This window comes from Mytilus galloprovincialis, chromosome 4 (assembly GCF_965363235.1).
Source record: "Mytilus galloprovincialis chromosome 4, xbMytGall1.hap1.1, whole genome shotgun sequence".
Taxonomy (NCBI): Eukaryota; Metazoa; Mollusca; class Bivalvia; order Mytilida; family Mytilidae; genus Mytilus; species Mytilus galloprovincialis.
Window position 1 is genome coordinate 30,943,164 of NC_134841.1, and position 12,713 is coordinate 30,955,876.

The 12,713-nt window shown below is 32.6% G+C and overlaps 1 protein-coding gene across 7 annotated transcripts in view; it reads right to left on the reverse strand.

Moving 5' to 3' along the window:
* LOC143071866 (uncharacterized) overlaps window positions 1-11,740 on the reverse strand; it is a 61,707-nt gene extending 49,967 nt beyond the window's left edge. For 2 of the 7 annotated variants that reach the window (XM_076246491.1, XM_076246483.1), the window contains exon 1: window positions 11,615-11,740. The gene's annotated coding sequence lies outside the window, so the exon portion shown is untranslated. Of the gene's footprint in view, window positions 1-7,667; window positions 7,733-11,561 lie in introns of those variants that run through there. The other 5 variants (XM_076246487.1, XM_076246484.1, XM_076246486.1 and 2 more) reach the window with 5 other exon arrangements.
* Window positions 11,741-12,713: the final 973 nt, after the last annotated feature.

Here is a 12,713-nt window from a genome sequence, read left to right on the forward strand (position 1 = left end):
TGAAATTTAGACTGCAATACAAATAAAGGATTCTCAAATGATCATGACTTTGGTTTGTAGTACAATGAGCAAACCCCACAATCAATCAATCAATCAACCAACCAACCAATCAATCAATTAACTAATCAATTATTCAATCAATACAATTGAGAATGGAAATAAAGAATGTGGCAAAGAGACAACAGCCAAACCAAAGAGCAGAAAACAGAAAACAACAGAAGGCCACCAAGGGGTCTTCAACACAACGAGAATATCCCGCAACCATAGACGGGCTTCAGTCGGTCTCTAAATAAATATATGTACTACTTAAGTGAACATGAACGTTACACTAAACTAAAATAAAAAAAAAACATAAAATAACTAACAAAGGCCAGAGTCTCCTGACTTGGGAAAGGCGCAAAAATGCGGCGGGGTTAAACATGCTTTGTGAGATCTCAACCCTCCTACTATACAACTATACAACTATAGCTAGCCAGCTAGCAACTGATTCATAAATTAAACTACTAGCAGTAACTGACATGCCAGCTCAAGACCCCAATTAAACCGATCAAAAGATTATATAGATATAAGAAGATGTGGTATGAGTGCCAATGAGACAACTCTCCATTTAAGTCACAATTTGTAATATGGAATATGTGTACTGTGTTTCAAATTGATTAGACTGCAACTTCATCAAAATCTACCTTTACCAAAAAACTTTAACCTGAAGCGGAACAGACGGATGAACGGAAGAACGAACGGACGCACAGAGCGAACAGCATAAAGTAAATAAATGGAACGTAAAAAATGTGCTGAAATTGAATGAAGGTCTGGTAAATCTGAATGAGACCATAATCGGCATATCCAAATAAATTTCCCTAAGGTCACAAACAACATCTTTCACTTAAAGTCATATGAAACGAGTGAGTGGTGAAAAATAATGTTTATCCAATTCTTGAACCAATGCATGTATATATCATAAACTTAGTCCTCTGTGCACGATTTTATCATTATTTTCGCAAATATATCATATAATCGTCAATTTTTTTTTTAAAATATGGCTGCTCATTAAATGCCGTGTTTTGAAGCCGAGTTTTACCGATTGTCACCTTATAGTAAACAAATCACAAAAAGCATGGGTATTGAGCACGTGTTTAACATGTATTTATAGATTATCGTTGATCATCTCAACGAGATTGATTTTCTCGCTTGAGCCGGGACGGCGAAAGCGAGAAAGGCAATCGAGTTGAGATGACCAATGATAATCTGTTTATCGCTATTTTACCTATGACGACGTTGTGAATTTCATGTCAATTTCGTTAGCAACGCCACGTGTCTGCTTAGTTTCTAGCGATAATTTTTCCATCTCAAGCGAGAATTTGATATGAAAATTATCACAAAAAAGATCAAACGAAAAATGCACAAAATAGCGATAAAATCAGATATTTGTTTATTTCAATGACAGATCCATGCGTATTGCGGTCACCGGATTTTTAAGAGGAGGGTTACGCTCGGGTCACTATGCATACGGAAAATCTGTCGGCGAATTGCTTTCTGGAAGCAAAAATAAGTAAACTTCTTCTAAATGTGGACAAAGTAAAGAATTTTCCTCAGAAAAAAGTATATTTACATAAGTTGTATAATGAAAACTATCCATTTAGTTATAAAAAAACATATGCATATTTTTTTTTTAATTTGAGGTTTCTTATGATCTATTGTCATTACTTCTGCAAAATACAATAATAATGTAAAAGAAATTGTATGCATGTTAATTAAAAACGATCAGGGCAGCAAACTTAGCAGTCCTTTCAATACCAATCAAACACTGTAAAAATATTTTTGAATATTGTTCTCATTGGTATAAATAGTAATTTTGTTATCAGTAACTTAAAACCATATTAAATATTATTGTTTTACATATCAAGGTACTACAATCTGTTGTTACCTATGCTTTGGCAATGTATAAGGTCGTGTTTTTCTCTTATTGTTAATAACGTCTTTACACTAAATCCATTGGATGTTGGATTTGCACTGATTGACATTTTTGTCTTAGATACATGATTTTTGTATTAGTTTTTATTGGCTTTGAACTAGCTGTCAGTAACTGCGATTACTCTCGGATCTGTGCCTTTTTGTCCTTTTTACCGTGAAGTCATTCCGGTGTATTGTTGCGAGAGAGCTTTCCATTACGTAACTTTCGCGTTGGACTTGTAGCCGATCTATAATAATCTATAAATACGCGGAAATCATCGAGTGTAAAATAACATTCATAATCGCTTGTTATTTCTTCACTGTGTACTTAAAATATATTATTTTTAGAGCATAAATTAAAAATATGACTTGAAATGTTTTGTTATATATTATATATATGTAATTATAAATATAATTATTTTCTGTGACTGTATCTTACATTAATTTGTAGGATCCTTTACTATAGAAAATCTAGCTGATCTGTTAAAATAACATCTCCATACCTTATATATCATGTACTGTAAGTACGACGTTAGATTAAAACTGACGTGGAAAGGTTAGACTATGGCTTCAATATTCAATGTTTTAAAAGATCATGTTTTGCTTGGCGTAGACTTAATAAGTTGGCGGAATAGATCTACGAAGACCAAAGAATGATCATGTATGGTGTGGCAATTGTACATGCCCACCGATGTCCATATATTGTTCGAAATTGTTTTTGAAAAGTTACGATGCTTGCTACCGGACATTGAAAAACATGTCCTTTTTTCATGGAAAATTAAACTGTTACGGCATATTACAGAACACAAAACTGGCTTTCGTTGCTGTAAATACAAGTTAAAAAGCTGACGTGGGTTACATTAAAGCTAGAAATCCCAATCGTCCGGCATCAAATAATTAAAAAGAAAAAGAACATGACCTTTACGTCGTTTTGCATTTGCGCCGATCTGCATTTCATTTGCGCCGATTTTAACATCATTTAGCGGTGTCCAGGTCCTAAATAGAAAACAAAGAAATGCGGACTAAATGTACACGGGACAAAATCGCAATCAATACATAGAAAAAATACAAATTATCAACTAGCAGGGCTTTTATTCCTGTTCTTCATCTTGAAAGTAGCTGGAGGGATTTCAACTCGGAACCGGACCATTTATACCCATTATACAATAGCCAAATAGGTTAGTGCATCGGACTACAACTTCAAAAGGTTCCTGGTTCGATCCCCTTTCCGGGGAGAAAATTTTCAATCCACTATAAATAAATATGTTTAAACTAATCATAGCCATACACTTGTACATATGTCTTTTGATATTGTTCCTGATCCTATATGTAAATACTTAAAGTCTTACACTGTATCTATATATTTTGCTCCGAGACCAGAATTAAAAAAAAAAATTAAACAAAACTTGCGCTTTAGATTTAGAGAGGGTCCGGTCCGCAAGAAACTTTCCGAATGCAAGATTTTGCGTCATTTTTTCCAATTATTCTGGATTTTTTTAGTTCTACCCTCGCCGAAAATATAGGTATGCTTTAATTGTAATAGAGGATAGTCACTGTTAAGTCTTATCATCTTAGATCCTCTTCAAACTTAAAAATAAAGATCACGCACCCTTATTGTTTAGATTGAAAAAGACTTTTACATCCGTCGACATTATCTCCGATTAAAATAATATTGATCTAACAACCTCTGACCTGTGCACTTATACTTTAAGTTTAACGGGCTAGTTTTCTTGTCAGTTTTAAAAGTAATTACCTCCCTTGTAAGTGTCATGTTGTAATCAATCTATTATTTTGTACCATCTTTATGTAATATTATATTGTACAATTTAAATTTGTGATCTGTTTAATATCTAAATGTAACAATTTATTCTTTATCAAAGATATAAAAAATGTAATTTGAAAGTCTTTAATTACTTTATCACCGTAGTTCAAAACAAATGTTGAATGTTAAAATCGAATGTTGAATGTTGTAACCAAGTAATAAAGTCCAAAATCCAATGTTGAAAACGAATGTTTAATATTGAAAACAAATTTTGAAAGTTGAAAATCGAATGTTGAAAACGACTGTTAAATGATGAAAACGAATATTGAATGTTGAAAACGAATGTTTAATATTGAAAACAAATTTTGAAAGTTGAAAATCGAATGTTGAAAACGACTGTTAAATGATGAAAACGAATGTTGAATGTTGAAAACGAATGTTGAATATTGAAATCGAATGTTGAAAACGAATGTCGAATGTTGCAAACGAATGTTGAATGTTGAAAACGAATGTTGAATGTTGAAAACGAATGTTGAATGTTGAAAATGAATATTGAAAGTCGAATGTTGAAAACAAATGTTGAATGTTGAAAACAAATGTTGAAAGTTGAAAATCGAATGTTGAAAACGAATGTTGAATGTTGAAAACAAATGTCGAATATTGAAAACGAATGTTGAATGTTGAAAACGAATGTTGAAAACGAATGTTGAATGTTGAAATCGAATGTTGAAAGTTGAAAATCGAATGTTGAAAACGAATGTTGAATGTTGAAAACGAATGTTGAATGTTGAAATCGAATGTTGAAAGTTAAAAATCGAATGTTGAAAACGAATGTTGAATGTTAAAAACGAATGTTGAATGTTGAAAACGAATGTTGAATGTTGAAAACGAATGTTGATTGTTGAAAACGAATGTTGAAAGTTGAAAATCGAATGTTGAAAACGAATGTTGAAAACAAATGTTGAATGTTGAAATCGAATGTTGAAAGTTGAAAATCGAATGTTGAAAACGAATGTTGAATGTTGAAAACGAATGTTGAATATTGAAATCGAATGTTGAAAGTTGAAAATCGAATGTTGAAAACGAATGTTGAATGTTGAAAACGAATGTTGAATGTTGAAAACGAATGTTGAATATTGAAAACGAATGTTGAATGTTGAAAACGAATGTTGAAAGTTGAAAATCGAATGTTGAGAACGAATGTTGAATGTTGAAAACGAATGTTGAATGTTGAAATCGAATGTTGAAAGTTGAAAATCGAATGTTGAAAACGAATGTTGAATATTGAAAACGAATGTTGAATATTGAAAACAAATGTTGAATGTTGAAAACGAATGTTGAAAGTTGAAAATCGAATGTTGAAAACGAATGTTGAATGTTGAAAACGAATGTTGAATGTTGAAATCGAATGTTGAAAGTTGAAAATTAAATGTTGAAAACGAATATTGAATGTTGAAAGCGAATGTTGAATGTTGAAAACGAATGTTGAATATTGAAAACGAATGTTGAATGTTGAAAACGAATGTTGAAAGTTGAAAATCGAATGTTGAAAACGAATGTTGAATGTTGAAAACGAATGTTGAAAGTTGAAAATCGAATGTTGAAAACGAATGTTGCATGTTGAAAACGAATGTTGAAAGTTGAAAATTGAATGTTGAAATCGAATGTTGAATGTTGAAATCGAATGTTGAATGTTGAAAATGGATACGAGAAAAAAAAAAAAAAAAAAAAAAAATTTAATGTTGAATGTTGAATATTGAAATCAAATGTTGAATGTTGAAATCGAATGTTGAATGTTGAAATGGATACGAGAAAAAAAAAAAAAAAAAAAAAAAAAATTGAATGTTGAATGTTGAATGTTGAATATTGAAATCGAATGTTGAATATTGAAATCGAATGTTGAATATTGAAATCGAATGTTGAATGTTGAAATCGAAAGTTGAATGTTGAAATGGATACGATAAGAAAAAAAAAAAAAAAAAAAAAAATTGAATGTTGAATGTTGAATGTTGAATATTGAAATCGAATGTTGAATGTTGAAATCGAATGTTGAATGTTGAAAATGGATACGAAAAAAAAAAAAAAAAAAAAAAATTGAATGTTGAATGTTGAATGTTGAATATTGAAATCGAATGTTGAATGTTGAAATCGAATGTTGAATGTTGAAATGGATACGATAAAAAAAAAAAAAAGAATGTTGAATGTTGAATGTTGAATATTGAAATCGAATGTTGAATGTTGAAATCGAATGTTGAATGTTGAAAATGGATACGAGAAAAAAAAAAAAAAAAAAAAAAAAAAATTGAATGTTGAATGTTGAATGTTGAATATTGAACCAACTTGACATCCGTGAAAGGATAAGCATTTCCTGTACCATATATACAATCTGTCATGTTATTTCTTAAAATGTTCAGTCTGGTAATGATGGAATGTAACTTATGATCGAAGAAACATATTAGATTAAATTTCTGAACACACTTTGGTGACATTATGGCAATTCAGCTTATGATTGCAAGTTTGCAACCATAAAATTTCTTTGAGTGCTGACTTGCATTTAACTTAGTTTTGATCAGTTGAGACATATACACTTGATAGTCTGGAATGTTGCTACTCAGAAATGGAAAGTCCACTTTAGGCCTACATGTTTGTCATAAAGTTTGATTTTTAACCTACAATCTTGCTGTTTCTTTGGTAGGGTTGTTGTCTCTTTCACACATTCATGATTTCCATTCTCAATTTCAATCATCAATAATTTCAAGGATAAAGTCTAAAAATGAAGCATATTTATCTATGTGGGAAGTTTCTTTTAACTTCATTTTCACTACAAGTAAATACTTTGCATGTAAGTGATCAGATTTCAGACAAAGAAAGGTAGAAACACTTCAGCAACCAAATTATTGTAACCTCTTAAAACTTTTTGACAAACTGAATATATATTTGGAATCTAAGTTCACTGAATGTGGAAAAGCACAGATGTGGATCATTTTGATAAAATCCAGGATAACACAGCCTAACAGCAAGAGTTTTGTGAAGAAAAGGTATTTGATAATGTATATCATATTGTTTAATTGGGATTCATGGAGTTATAGTCTGCTCAGATTTTTTTTTTGATGTCTTGTTACTGTTCAACCCTACTATTATTTTTTGAAGACTGTAGCTGTTCAGGTACGAAATTTCTTTAGTTAAAAACATAATTAATTACCGCTAGTAACTTTTTAATCAGCTTGGTATGAATTACCTTTTGAGGCTAGAGCAAAACTATTAATTTTCTCAAGTATCTTATTTGAAAATGTTGGAGACTTAGTATCATATAGATATAGACAGATGTGGTAGGAGTGCATATGAGACAACTTTCCATCTGACAATTTGTTGTAAACCATCGAAGGTCAAAATAAAATGTTCCTGATTAATAAAACATGGTGGTTGCGTTTTAGTCAGGTTGCTGTCTCTTTGACTCATTCCCCCTTTTCATTCTTAATTTCATGGGTCTTCGGAAAAAAGGACACTTTGTTAATGTGAGAAAAAAATAGATGAGGGCCCTCATGGGGTTTTTGATTATGTGATTACTTGGCCGTTTTTTTAATGATTATTTGATTATTAAGCCAAATATTTCATGATTATTTGATTACCTAGGACTGTATTTTTAGTTTATGATAATTTGATTACTAAAGATAAGCAAATATTTAATGATTATGTGATTATATTGGCAAAAAAATGGTGATTATGTGATTACTAGGACCCCCCCCCCCCCCATGAGGGGCCTCATAGATGCACAGGTGAATTATAGCCAGCAGAGGGGCACTGACGGTATAAGAGGGGCTTTCTAAGTCATGCTTCAGTGTTTCTCTGTATAATTAATTTATTTTTCACACTTAAACCCCCTAAACCTCAATCCGCATCTCACACAACCTTTTTTACAATAACATATGTATATTTATTTATCAAATTTACGTACGTTGTTTTCTTTTGTCAAATATTATATGTTGTTCTTAGTTATTCGAATTTCTGTACATTGTTTTCCACATTTGGAGTAGTTAGTTATTTTCCTGTAGTGAAAGTAGGTTTCGCGCATGTCTCACAAATTTTACTTCCGCTTCACAATCGACTAGTTGTAAAAAAGGTGTTCCCACTCCGGATCGATCCTTACCGGAAGAAGAGGAATCCAATATATAGCCTCACCGGACACAATTACGAACATTTTTGAACTGTGATTAATATTTTTTTAAGTAGACTACTTTTCTTGAATTGTTTATATACCATAGAATTTATGATGTATAAAGGCTTTCCATTTTGCATCATAACCCACATAATTTTTTATTCACGTTAGAATACTTTAGTAAGATTTGCGTGACCTCGTTTTACGGTTCAAGAGAGCCACATATGGACACAATTCATATATCTTGCAGAAGAAATCAATGACAACAGTCTAGACTGATAAAGCATACATTAATCTTAATCTCAAACACATTTTCATAGGCAAATAAGATGCACAAGTTTGTATTTTACTTCAATTACCATACCTGCCATATTTTCAAAATGCCCATGGGGGTTTTACGTGAAAGATGGTTCTAATAGTCCTACAAAACCTTCAAGGGGCCTTCAAATATATTCTATGTGTTTTTTTTTTTTGTTGGTTTCTTCGTGCTTTAACAAGCTCATAGCCGTTGTTAAATTAATTGTTTTCTTTAAAATAGTGGACAAAATTGCTCTTACAAAATTTCCACTTGGGAGCCTCCATGGGGAAAATCCCCCGCAAATAGTGACAGTTGGCTGGTATGAATTACTTCAGCAGTGCAGTGGCGGATCCAGAGGGGGGCGTAGAGGGTGTACGAATCCGGGTCTGTTCGCGCCCAATCACGTTCGCACCCTTCCACATTCGCCCCCATTCACTTTCGCACCCCACATGTTCGCACCCAAATTTTGCGAAAAGTTTGTTCGCACCCCACACGTTCGCACCCAATTTTACCAATTTTTTGGAGGTGTATTGGTATAAATATATATGCCATTGTTTCTAAATAATTCGAGATACTGACAAGTTTTTTTGTGTCATGACAAGTTTATAAAAAAAAAGTCCTTGTTTTTAAGTCAGATTATGTTATTCTGACAACATCTATTTCATTTGTGTGTTGAATAATTCTTAATCGTGTTTTGGTTAGTGTATTGAAATAATTTGTTTTTCACTGTTTCTAGTCAATTAAGTGCGAATCTGCCAACATGTTGAACAACTGGTATGCATGGTAAGTGTATTGCTATAATTAATATTTATTTTATTAGTATTTACATCAAAGCAATTTAAAACAACAATCATGATTTATAAACAACAGTAAACAATAACACCAAGTTAGGCTGTTTATAAATACCAATTAGCAATAATCATACATAATCAACATTTAATAATTAATCATCAGATGACCTCTCAGATTGATAAAAAAAAAAATCTATTCAATAAATTTGCTTGGACTTTTTTTTTTGTAAACTGATTAATCAGACAATTAATTAAGACTTCGAGAACTTTGCCATTTCCACTGTATTTATTTTTTATGCGACAATTCTTTACTTATAATGAAATATTTTGCTGTTATTTACTCATTATGTCAAACTCATGTGATTCGCTATATATATATGGTGGAGTTGACCAGTTCGCCGTAAAAACGTTGCTCAGTCATTTTGAAATTCAAATTACAGTAACACATGGATAGACTGAGGATGACAATCATGACATCTTTAAAGCGAAACAGGATTGAGCAAGAACATATTGACTTCTATTTCACAATTCCACAAGACAGAAAGTTATACTCTAGTACACTTTCATGATAAAAAGTTCCACAGCAATATTGTTTACCTACGAAAATATGTGAAACCCCAAACGCCCCAGCCTATTTTAACTATAAATAACATAGCTGAATGATGATCCCAAGTCAGTATAAGCTCAAGATAGATTTAAAGTCTACGGAACGAACCATTTGTTTGAGAAGGCAGTGCGAGATATATATTTGACAGAAAAAATCTGACTCTGGTTTTTGCCTTTTAAAAACAAAATTTCTTGCCGTATCTGGATTGAAAAAAATAATCTTGTCCACCTTTTTGCTATTTAAGAAACGAAAATTTCCAACAGAATTATTTAGCATTAAAAATGATGAATAAAAAAACGGGCATATTTGTTTGGGGGTGGGGGTTTGCATGTGTGACTTGAATATATAAAAAAGAAGATGTGGTATGATTGCCAATGAGACACCTATCCACAAAAGACCAAAATGACACAGACGTTATAAACTATAGGTCACCGTACAGCCTTCAACAATGAGCAAAGCCCATACCGCATAGTCAGCTATAAAAGGCCCCGATAAGACAATGTAAAACAATTCAAACGAGAAAACTAACAGCCTTATTTATGTAAAAAAATGAACGAAAAACAAATATGTAACACATAAACAAACGACAACCGGTGAATATACAGGCTCCTGACTTGGGACAGGCACATACACAAATAATGTGGCTGGGTTAAACATGTTAGCGGGATCCCAACCCTCCCCCTAACCTGGGACAGTGGTATAACAGTATGTCTGTTTCGCTGAAGTTGCGAACTGTTATATTTGATACTTTTTTCAAGACCAAACTGCAACCGGCTGCTGGGTGTGGCCTTTATGTCTCTATTTGTCGACCGTCATTCATAAACTCTTTGTCATTTTAGACGCATTCGTAGCCTTTGGTTAATTTGGAACCCCTCACTTCTCTTAATTTTGTTGGGTGAAACATATCAACCAAACATTTGGATAAAAAGTACTTGTTTGTCTTTCTCATAAAATTCTTAAATCGTGTCGGTCGTATTGTAAATTTCATTGAATAGCCCGGCGTATATCTGGTTTACAAAAAGAAATCTGTGAGGTAAATCTAACTTAACATACAACAAACGAGAATTTTCCATGTCTATTTTTTACTGACAAGTCCCATGTGTAATATCATGAAAATATATAGCAGTACATAGCTTTGGATCCATACTATCATTTTATGATGGACAATTAATAGGGAGAATACAGCATCAAAAATGTCCAACCCTTACACTTTACAGCAACTATAAAATATACATGCTCAAATTAGGAACCGTTTAAAATGTGCATTTTACATTTATTTTATGTTTTTTAGCCCCAAAAAGGTCCAAAAAAGTTTTAGCCTCGCTTCGCTCAGAGATCTTTCAAAATTTCGCCCCCCCCTTTCTAAAATCCTGGATCCGCCCCTGCAGTGGTTGCAGATGAAATGTCTGTAATGTGTGAAGGAAAGATTTCTGATTTTTTTTTGTTTTTCTGTAAGTTCCTCCTTTAAATTCAAGTTTATCCATTTCAGTGGTGAACTTATCATTCATCTATAAAAAAAAATTTATATAGGTCAACATTTCTTTCGGAGTTCTCTGGACTTTTCAATAAAATTAACATATTTTTATTTGACCATAAATAGGGCCACAAGAGCCTATAAACGTCAATTGTGCGGTTATTTGGGCAAGATAAAGCGCATCACGCACATGAACAGAATCAGGAGATATTTTTCTTTCTATATATTAACAAAAGAAGGCAATATGCACTTACCTTTATGTTTTTTTTATATAATTTGCAGGCCAGATTGTCGTTCTTCTAATAATTTCAGAACGATTTTGTCATTGTCACCAAAATTCACCAAGTGTAAAAGAATTATTTTATCATGAAAACAAGGGAACTTTAATAGGGTTTTTATTTATAAAAACATTTATTGATAAATATGAATAAATATGATCTCAGAGGGCAAACATTGGAAATCGTTCGTAATTGTGTCCCGTCGTAATTGTGTCCTGGGGTGGGGCAATTATAAACAAACTTACTGCACAAATAAACTTCATTCTAGTCTGAAATCACACTGTTACTGAATACTCACTGTGTACTAACTTTTTCTTCTACTTTACTCTAAAGGTGTGTAAGTTTTTATTAAAACAGGATACCAATAAATGTAAACAAACTATTTTCGCAGTTTAATAGATTATATTGGTTGAGGGGAGTGAAACGATATGTTTGGGTTTATTTATATGCATGTATGTTCTGTTCTGTTCTGTTCTGTTCTAGAAAATCCCTCCTTCAAAGGAGCACTTCGCACAATGACGAATGTTTATATATATAATTATATGTACCTAAAAAGACATACTACGTACGCCTCGTGAGATGAGTGTTGGTCACTGTCAAAGACCCTTACGCTTGCTTGGCGGAAGATTTTTAATAATACGGGATCGTAGTCCATGTAAAGCAAAGCAAAGCTTCCTTGTGATGTATTCTACGGTGTAGCAGAAATCCATGCATTTACATTTACAACCACAAGCACAAATAAAGCTACTAGGGTCTAATATAAAGTTAGTGTCTAGTGTGATGTTACTATGGATACTACATTTCATGCACACATCAATACTACCAATAAAATTATCTAATTCTTGTAGATAAGGTGAACGGATTTCGTGCAGAGCTGGACATTCCATAAGGAAATGATCGATTGTTTCTGGCTTACCCTTGCATAATAGGCATGTTGGATCAACTGTGTTTTGGTTGAAGGCAGCTTTGTTGCTTTGTAAATAGTAAGTACTTGTCAACAGTTTCAACTTCGTCGATAATCTACTAATATCTTGAGAAGAGGTATTTACGCTGGCTAGGCTTGGATGTGGTCTATTCCATAGCAGATTATTGGTGGATAAGAAGCGAAGCGATGAGTATAGACGAGCAGAAGATGTAGTTTGAGCTCTGTAATAATTGTCTACAGCCTTTTTTACTATTGATTTCCAGCGCTCCTTGCTGTATGGGTTATCAAGAATATCCTGTGCTGATGGGAGATCATAAATGGCAAGGAGATTTCGAAGCTTTCCAAACCAGCTAGAAGAGGAAAATCCAACTAAAGCAAGTTGTCTTACCGCAAGGTCTTTTTCCACGGATGAATCCATATTGCAGATTTTATTGAATGTGTTGAGGGCTGATTTATGAATTGTCCCAATAAT